The following is a 7,818-nucleotide window of genomic DNA, read 5'->3' as shown; positions in this document are numbered from 1 at the left end:
AAACCCTCCACCTTAGGTGTATGTGGCTGGCGCCTTAGCCGCTTGAGCCACAGGCACCGACCCTCCATGTCTTTCAAAAAGGAGAATTAGTTATAGTTAGCATTCACTTGTAGTGCAGAGCATATACATCTACTATTTTATCCTTTGTTATAATATAGTCTGCAGAGACCTGGGCTGTTTTAATGTTTTACAAATCATCATAATGGTTCATTATATTAATGACATCATGCTATCAAATCACATGAAGAGGATATGGCAGGTATTCAATGCTTTTGTAATACACATGTGATCTCAAGGAAGGAAATGAACTCTACGGAATATTCATGAAATTGTCCCATTATAAAAATTTTTGGAGTTCCATGTTTTGGGACATGCCTGAGGATCCTCTTCAAAGTAAAGTAAAATTATTGCATTTGTACCTCCCATCACTAGTAAGAAAGCACAATGCCTGGTAGATTTCTTGTTTCTGGAAGAAGCATATTCTATAGCCTTCAACACCACTCCAACTCATGTCTAGAAAACATGAAAGGCTGTCAACTTAGATGGGGTGTGGATCTGGAAAAGGACTTTCTGCAAGTTCAGACTTTGGGCAAATAGTTCGGCTTTTTTGGGCCATACTACCTGGCATACTCTGTAGTATTAGAAAAATTGGTGAGAAGAGAAAAGGTGTGAAGTTTATACAGCAAGCCAGATTTTGTACCAACTGGGACAGAAATCCTTTGCAAGTGGAGAAGGATGCTATCCTATTTGATGCAATGCATGCTGTAAGTCAGTGACAATATGAGATGCTATCTCTTCTATAGCCAGAATATACACATATAAATCAAGATGGAAGAAGTCACTAAAAAACACCCAAATAATTTTATGGGGGAAATCTATACATTTAGTAGGGTTAGAGGTTCTGGCATCCCTTGGAAGAATGCTTCCAAAGTGAGCATAGCTGGGACCGGCCTCTGACCACTTTGAGCTTCTTGTGTCACAGACAGAAAGGGGTCTGTTTCTGATATTTGAGTGGTCTGAGGCACGAGCAAAAACAGAATTCTACAAGTCACATGCTGAAATACTTGAAAGTTTAATTCAACCTAACTAATTCTCAAGTTAAATACGTTCTCTCTTAACTTGTTGATAAATTTATCACAAAATATATGATATCATGTATGCATGTACACACAGACAATTTGGAAAATCAGCTTTGTGGATTTTGGGATGTTTGGAATACAATTACTGGAACATGATGTAGAAGGAAGGACATGGGCTCTAGGTGGACATGTTTCTTTGGCCTCTTAAAGTCTTCACATCCTGGTGAGGTGCATGACCAGAAAACAGCTAATTAAGCTGCTTCTGCAGGATGGAGAAGAGGAAAGGGAATGCTTTTGCTCGGCTCTAAGGACAGTACTGCTTGTTGCATAGACACATCCCAATTACCAGATGCAGATTTGTTCTTCCCTCTTGATGGGGACAAGGAGTATTAAATCCAGTATTCAGGGTATTTACTAGGGTGCTTCTCTGGACCCTTTTGCTCAATACTTCTCATCAATGGGAAACAATGGCATTCCATCAAAGGATCATCTGATGATTGGTATCCTGTAGGGATTATTGCAGTGGTAAAATAATTTGTTCACCTCACAGGAAGTATACCCTGTCCAGCCTAGTTACTGATGGAAGATAAGATGAACTGAGGGAAATTCTGTTATCAATATAGGCCCTATGACCAGCTGCAGAAATGGGGATTTTGATAGTTATGTTTTATGTTAAGTAATTACCTTCCTGCCCCCTTCTTTTCTCCCTCGTTAGTTCATATGAAGGACACTAATTGAGGCTAATATTTTGGGTTTAGATTACTCTGCAAAAATATAACTATTTGTTCTATGATACTAATTTCTTCCATCCTGTTATTATTTGTCTTGCCTTGTTTGCTCCCTGTATCAAAGAGTGGCTACAAAGAGTAAAAGAACAGCTTCCATTCATGCCTCTAGTTTCACTCTCAACCCTTCTCCACCTAACCTGGTGTCTGCATTAAGCTCTTCTCCAGTGAACTATTTTGAGTGTGCCATGTCTTATCCTGAAGAATCCTGATTGATACAAGTATAAAAAATTGAAAGTCAAATTCTTTGTTTTCTTGCTTAATAATTTCATTGCCCTGAAGTACTTACTCAAGAGCGTTTATTGTCTATTTGTCCAGGTACCTATATATTCATATGCACGGTGACATACTATACGTGCTTTTACTGTCCACTGTTTCAGCTAACAGTGATTGTGGCTGCCTTTAACTATAGAGGTCTTGAACTTACTTTTCATGGTTTCAGAGAATTTTGCTGCATGAATGTAGCATAATTTCCTTAATTTATTATCAACTGATGGATGTTTTAATTGTTTCATTTACTATTAAGCTCTGAATATGGGCAAGAAATTCTGTACAGCTAAGTCTTGGTACACCTCCATAGTCACTCAGTATGTGTGACTTACAAAAATGAAGTGTTTTGTAAACTCTTCTGCTATTCACTCTATAATTTTTTTTTAAGAGACAGAGTCTCACTTTATTGCCCTTGGTAGAGTGCCATGGCAGTGTCACACAGCTCACAGCAACCTCCAACTCCTGGGCTTAGGTGATTCTCTTGCCTCAGCCTTCTGAGTAGCTGGGACTACAGGCACTCACCACAATGCCCGGCAGTTTGGCTGGGTTCGAACCTGCCACCCTTGGTATATGAGGCTGGCGCCCTACTCACTGAGCCACAGGGACCACCCCACTCTAAAAATTTAACACATTGACTTCCATAGAGATGATCAAATGAATATAGTTAATGTTTTTTAAGAGTTTTTTTTTTATTAAAGCATAGCTGTGTACATTAATGCAATCATGGGGTACAATGTGCTGGTTTTATATACAATTTGGAATATTTTCATCAAACTGGTTAACATATCCTTCATGGCATTTTCTTAGTTATTGTGTTAAGACATTTATGTTCTACATTTGGTAAGTTTCACATGTACCCTTGTAAGATGAACCTTAGGTATGGTCCCACCAATTTCCCTCCCTCCACCCATCCTCCTCCCTCTCGTCCCCTCCCTTTCCCCTTTCCCCATATTCTTGGGCTATAATTGGGCTATAGCTTTCATATGGGTACAGTTAATTTTTTGAGTTAGCATTTACCTATTTTAGAGAGATTAATTATAATGGGTAATTATTAAGAGTTTCAATAAAATAGCACATAGATATTTAGACATGAAATTCCATTTTTGTTTCCTTCTTTCTCTCTACTGTCTTATTATGAGTTTTTATGACTTTTGGTTGAATTGGACAGAGCAAATAGTTCTCTAGGGCCAGAGCATCTGATCCATGGGCTTCTTCTGAATCATCACCATGTTTTTGCACTTGGTCACTGTCCTCTTGAGGTTTCTGTAATTAGCTTCATGTCTTCCTATGGCAGGATGTTATATGGCACTTGGTGTTAGAGAACACAGGAAAATCTCAGAGTCCCTGAAGATTTTAGTCTTCTTATACAGGTAAAAATGGAAGGATGAAAATAAATTTAACAATGGGAAGAGCAGCTTTAGTCCCAGGCATGGTTTTCTTGTTGGAATTTCAGTGAACATGAGTCTTATTCTAAGGTACATGACTGTCATGCTAAAGTGAAGTAGATAGTGTTCAGAATAAGGAATTGAATAGCACAGGAGAATAATTGTAAAAACATTTATTACCATGTTAGAAGAGGTTAACTGACCTGGACTTCATGATGGAATTATATTGTGGCTAGGGAAATGTGAAAGATATTAGGAGGAGTCAAATGGCTTCATCATGTTTTGGATTCAGTATAGGTTATGATTAATCACTCTGTTCTCAGTGGTGATTATATGAATGACTCTCATCTCTGCCACTTGGTAAAAAGGCAAGAAAATTGATGACACCTGAAAACAAAAAAGTAAAGGTTATTATATTTTTATCTAAATTTGCTTTTTCAAAGAGATGGGTATAAACTGATCATCTTCTGTAACAAAGTAAGCAAATTTATTATGAACTTATCAAGTCTGCCAGGTGGGAAACAGTCTTGTAGACACCTAAATAGAAATGAAAGACATGGTGACCAAAAGACCTAAAGCCAAATATGTAACTCCAAAGAGTATTTTAAAAAAATGCTATGTAGCTGGATAAGGTGGCTCACACCTGTGATCCTAGCACCCTGGAAGGAGGAGGTGGGTTGAGCTCACAAGTTTGATATCAGTCTGAATAAGAGTGAAACCCTATCTCTATTAAAAATAGGAAAATTAGCCAGAGGCCCTGTCATGTAGCTGTAGTCCCAGATACTGCAGAGGCTGAAGCAAGAGAATCAATTGCTTGAGCTCAGGAGTTTGAATTTACTGAGAGCTAGGCTGATGCCCCAGCATTCTAGCCTGGGCAACAAAACGAGAGACTCTGTCTCAAAAAAGCAAAAAAATGTATGTAGAAAATTTGAAAACAAAATAATACATAAAATGGCCAGAGCTTAGATTTCGTTTTCTTGGTCTAGTCTATGGTTTGTATTAATTTCATTTCTGAATTATAAGTAGAATGAAGATAGGTTTAGAGAATACTGACAAAAATCATTTTAGGGATGGCAAGTGAGAAAAAATTCTAAGAGTAAATGTAAAAGGTATTGAGTTTATTGAGTCTTGTGAACGGGAGCAAAGGATCAACTCAGGTTGTTGGATTTGTGTATATAAAAGTTTATTTGATTATATATATGAATATAAAACTTTAATTATTTTATCCTGACCCCTGTGAAGTTAGTGTTATTGATTGAAATTTGATAACCAAATAAACTGGGGCTCAAGAGTTTAAGTAACTGGTCCGATTTCAACTTGTTGGTGGCTGAAGCATGGTATAAATCTTGGTTTTCTGAATCTAAAGCCTATATTTTTTTCTATTATACTATATTGCTTCTTTAAATAAAATCAAAAATTATAGTATAACATGGCTTTATGCTACATTTGATATTCTTTATACTTTTAAGCTGTTCGGATTATGTGCTAAGTATTCAACAGCAGTTCTTCTCAAATATCTCAAACTGTATTTGTTTTTTTTTTCCCTTAATGCTTCTTAGACACTTTAGCAGAATACAAAATCAGTCACTTGGGTTTTGCCGTAACGTCAAATTATTAGAGAAGTTTCTGAATAGTCACTCTCAATTTCTGTACCTAACATAATGTAAACTGGTAACAGTTTGTGGACTTCACCTCTCTGTGGAGCATTGTTTCACAGCTTCAGGGACTCCAAATGTGAAGAAGGCACCATATATGCTTTTCAGAAGCTTACCGGATGCTTGGTGAGTTAGACTTGTACCCAGTTTACTAAAACATAAGGGATAGTAAAACAAATGCTAGTAACATAAAGCTAGACCTCACTGATATGGTAAACATTTTATAAATCTTGAATATTAATATTTTTGCTAGGTGGGGAGTGGGAGGGAAGGGCTTATTTGCCTGAATAAGGCTTGTGTTCTGGGAAGTGGATTCAATAGTTGGAAAACATGAATAGATTTGTGTGACTTGAGCCAGGCTATATTAGTAGGGAAGCAAAAAGCAAAAGAATTTGGTGTTAAGTTCCTGTTACCATTGTTGAGCGATCTTGTATTTCACAAGGAACAGTACACCAGTTACTCTGGGGGAAAGCAGAGGGCTGTTAAGCAGAGAGAACTTGGTGGAAGAGAACACTGCCACGTTACAGCCAGCTCCATCTCTGTGTGATTGCAATTATAGAGTCCATGAGCGTATCACATTGTCCTGCTCTTCCCCTGCCAGCTCTAATAAGTGTAATAGATGAAAAAGTGTATATTTGTGGTGTATACTGTGATGTTTTGATATATGTATTCATTATAAATTGCTTAATTCAAGCTAATTCACATGTTCGTTATCGCCCATATTTATGATTTCTTTGTGGTAAGCAAGTTGATGGTCTACTCTCCTAGCGACTTTCAAGTATGCAATACATTGTCACCAACTATAGTAACTATGCTTCATGACAGAGGTCTAGAATAATTCATTCTCTGGTCTCCCCTTTCACATTCTGAAATATCCAGACACTTTGTCCTAGGATGAACTTGCCCTTTTCCCTCTGATAAGAAAAATCAGATCTTATTATGTTGTATGGTCATATTTCTTGGTCACTGTTACTTCTAGTATAATTTCATTCACCTACATTAATACATTAATTATGATGTTTAAGTCTTGAAGGTAACAGAGCTGTCTGTCTCATGCAATTGTTTTAGTAGATCAGCAGAGCTCATGAGCACCTTAATACAATCTTCTACCTCCACATGCATGCTATTCATACTTTCTCAAAGACATTAAATGTTAGTATTTTATTTTATTTTATTTTATTTTTTATTGAGACAGAGTCTATCCCAATCTCAAACTTGCTATCCCAGCAGTCTCAAACTCTTGGGCTCAAGAGATCCTCTTGCCTCAGCCTCCTGAGTAGCTGGGACTACAGGTGCCTGCCACTATATCCAGTTTTTTTTTTTCAATTTTTAGTAGAGATGGGATCTTGCTCTTGCTCAGGCTGGTGTAAAACTCCTAAGCTCAGGTGATCCACCTGCCTCAGCCTCCCAGAGATCTAGGATTATAGACACTGTTCCTGGCCATTAAATGTTTTTTTTTTTTAATTTGCAAACATTTTAATTAATTAATTTATTTTTTGGGGGGTGATTTGTTCAGCTAGTAAGCTGGAAGAAAATTTTATTTTATTTTTATTGTGGATTCATTGCGGGTACCAGGTCACACTGATTGTATTTGTTAGAGATTCATTGAGAGAACCAGGTTACACTGATTGCATTTGTTAGGTAAAGTCTATCTTATAATTATGTCCCACCTCTCATCTTTTAACTAAGTCTCACCACACACCGTGACCTCTTACTCCTCCTCCCTCCTTCCCTCTCTCTGCTCCCTCATTCCCTTAGTTTTAAAGTAACAAAAATGAACATATATACTAGCAGGATCCAAATATATAGGTACTCCCTAAAGGTATAGGTAAAGTGACACAGACAAGCATGTGCACACACACACATACACACGCACACATGCACACACATAGACACTCATCAGGAAAAAGTTTCAGTATTTAATATTTCATCTTATTTAAAATTATCTAAAGAATATCCACTAGTTGCTGTACTTAACTGTTTTAACACTAAGCCAAGAATTAAAAAAACTAAGCATCTTAGATCTATGTTTAAGTAGACATACTGCAGAACTGTCCTTGTTTTAATTCAAATTGAACATACAATTTTATATCTTTCCTAATTTTACATATATGAATGGTATCTTAAGAATTTGTCTTTCTATGTTTGTCTTATTTTACTTAGCATAATTTCTTTAAGCTTTATCTATGTTGTTGTAAATGACAGGATTTCCTTCTTTCTTAGGGCTGGAGGGTATCCCACCGTATATGTGTATACAGGCTCCCTTTCCCACCCTATTTCCTCTATCCATTTACCTATTAGTGTACACTGAGGTTGTTTCCACAACTCGGCCCTTGTGAATAATGCTGCAATGAACAAAGGAGTGCAGATATCATGTTGGAAACGGATTCCAATTCCTTCCCATATATACAGAGTGGGATTTCTGGATCGCATGCAGTTTTATTTTTAATTTCTTGAGAACCTTCACACTATGTTTCATAATGGCTATGCAGATTTACATTTTCACCCACAGTGTACAAGGGATCCCTTATTCCACAGCCTTGCCAACACTTGTTACTTTCTGTCTTTTTGATAATAGGTATTCTAACAGGTATGAGATGATATCTCATTGTCATTTAAATTGGCATTTCTGTGGTAATTAGTG

The sequence above is a fragment of the Otolemur garnettii genome, unplaced genomic scaffold, assembly GCF_000181295.1.
Source record: "Otolemur garnettii isolate 467f Iridium unplaced genomic scaffold, OtoGar3 scaffold00050, whole genome shotgun sequence".
Lineage (NCBI taxonomy): Eukaryota > Metazoa > Chordata > Mammalia > Primates > Galagidae > Otolemur > Otolemur garnettii.
The sequence above is the reverse complement of the archived record's forward strand: the minus strand, read 5'-3'. Positions refer to the sequence as shown.